Source organism: Diospyros lotus, chromosome 2 (assembly GCF_014633365.1).
Source record: "Diospyros lotus cultivar Yz01 chromosome 2, ASM1463336v1, whole genome shotgun sequence".
Lineage (NCBI taxonomy): Eukaryota > Viridiplantae > Streptophyta > Magnoliopsida > Ericales > Ebenaceae > Diospyros > Diospyros lotus.
The window spans coordinates 34685265-34687792 of record NC_068339.1 but is presented as its reverse complement, the minus strand read 5'-3'; the positions used below and the strand labels follow the sequence as shown (position 1 = coordinate 34687792).

Below are 2528 nucleotides of genomic sequence, written 5' to 3'. Positions count from 1 at the left end.
TCATGGTCATTTGGATGGTAGAACCATTAGAGAGCTGGCTGCACCTGATGTGCATTACCAGCCCCTATGTATTCAATACCCACAGCTAGATGCCAACTTCGAACTTAAGTCTGGACTGATCCATTTGTTGCCCAAGTTTCATGGCCTTGCAGGAGAGGATCCACACAAGCATCTGAAAGAGTTTCATGTGGTTTGCTCAACCATGCGGCCACAAGGAGTAGATGAAGAGCAGATCAAGCTGAGAGCCTTCCCATTCTCACTTGATGGATCAGCCAAAGATTGGCTCTACTACCTGCCACCAGCTGCTATCACCAGCTGGGATGGATTGAAGAGGATCTTCCTGGAAAAATTCTTTCCAGCCTCCAGAACAGCATCAATAAGGAAGGAAATTTGTGGTATAAGGCAGATGAGTGGTGAGACTCTACATGAGTATTGGGAGAGGTTCAAGAAGTTGTGTTCCAGCTGCCCTCACCATCAGATAAGTGACCAACTCCTAATTCAATATCTCTATGAAGGTTTAATCCCCATGGACAGGTACTTGGTAGATGCTGCAAGTGGAGGAGCCTTGGCAGAGAAGACCCCAGCAGCTGCACAAGAGCTGATATCAAAGATGGCACAAAATGCCCAGCAGTTTGGCACCAGAATTAACACTCCTACAAAAGCCATAAATGAAGTCAATGTGGCTGCCACTATGGACCAGCAAAGGATGGAAAACAAGCTTGAGGAATTGGCTTCCATGGTCAGGCAGTTGGCATTAGAGAGAAAGCAACAGCAACTTTGTGGCATTTGCTCCTTGCCATCCCATACAACAGACCAATGCCCACAGTTGCAAGAAAATAATGAGACATGTGCAGGCATTTTTCCTGGAAGACCATTCCAGCACCAGCAGCACAGCCAACCACAACCTTCCAATAGGTATGACCCATACTCAGCCACCTACAATCCAGGTTGGAGAGACCATCCGAACCTCAGATATGGCAGCCCTTCCAATCAACATGTGCACCAGCAGCCATACCACCAGAATCAACCATTTCAGCAGAGGTTCCATCCTTCAAGCAACCATGCTCCACCACCAAGGCATAATCAAGCCATGCAACAAGCACCACCATTACCCAAGTCAGAACCTACCTTAGATGATCTTGTCAAACAACTAGCAGCCAATACACTCCAATTCCAACAGAAAACAGAAACCACCATTCAAAATTTGGAGACCCAAATAGGCCAGCTAGCCACAAACATCAATGAGTTAAGGAGTCAAGGTTCGGGGCAGCTTCCTTCACAACCAGTTGCCAATCCAAGGGGTAATGTTAGTGCCATCATGCTTCGAAGTGGGAAAGAAGTGATCATCCCAACCCCTCCACCATCATCAAACAAAGAGCAGCATGCAGAGCAGCAGAATGTAGAGGGTAGCAAAGAGCAGCAACCTTCCTCAGTCCAAGAAGCCAAGCAGCCAAACTCCAGCTATCAAGAACAAGGAGAGTCTTCCAACATCCAGCCCCTACCATTCCCACATCGAGCAACACAAAACAAGAAAAGAGCAGAAGCCGAAGTGGATAAAGAGATTCTGGAAACATTCCAGAAAGTTGAAGTCAACATTCCCCTCCTTGAAGCCATTAGACAGATCCCCAAGTATGCAAAATTTCTCAAGGATTTGTGTACTCACAAGAGGAAGCTTATGGGGAATGAGAAGATCAACCTTGGGAGAAATGTCTCTGCCCTTATCCAACCTGCCATGCCAGCAAAGTGTAAAGATCCAGGGATGTTCTCCATTCCTTGTACTATAGGAGACATGCAATTTAGCAATGCTTTACTAGATTTAGGTGCATCCATTAATGTCATGCCTAACTCTATTTATGCTTCATTGCAGTGTGGTCCTTTAAAGCCAACAGGAGTGGTTGTCCAACTAGCCAATAGAAGTACTGCACACCCCACTGGAGTCCTAGAAGATGTGCTGGTTAAGGTTAAGGATTTAATCTTTCCAGCAGATTTTTATGTTTTGAATATGGAAGATAACAGCACACTTGAGCATGCACCCTTGATCCTAGGGAGACCATTCTTAAAAACTGCTAGAACTATTATCAATGTGCATGAGGGTACACTTTCCATGGAATTTGCTGGTAACACAATTAACTTCAAGATACTTGATGCCATGAAATTCCCTGTCGAGGATCATTCCACTTTTCAAGTAAATAGAGTTGACCTATTAGTGAATGAAGCATGTTCTGAGTCTTCTGATTTAATTGATCAATTCCCCATTGTGCATGAGTTCCCAGATACGATTAATTGCACTAATTGTAGTGATGGAGATAGTCAATGTGCTGCATGCTTAGAGATTGCTGAATTTTTGCATAGACATGAGTCTGATTTTGATGCTAACATTTCCCAAGTGGAAGATAGTGCTGCTAACCTTGTTGAGCAGGTTGATAGTGCCTTGGAGTTAGAGTTCCAGTCAAATAGGTCAGCCCCCTCTTTGCAGCAGCCACCCACCATTCAGTGCAAGCCTTTGCCTCAGCACCTCAAGTATGCAT

At 45.0% G+C, this 2528-nt stretch overlaps 1 non-coding gene across 1 annotated transcript; it reads right to left on the bottom strand.

The window, feature by feature from the left end:
• Positions 1–375: 375 nt before the first annotated feature.
• On the bottom strand, positions 376–480 carry LOC127796121 (small nucleolar RNA R71). Its single transcript, XR_008021950.1, has one exon. It is a non-coding gene; the product is annotated as a small nucleolar RNA R71 (small nucleolar RNA).
• Positions 481–2528: the final 2048 nt, after the last annotated feature.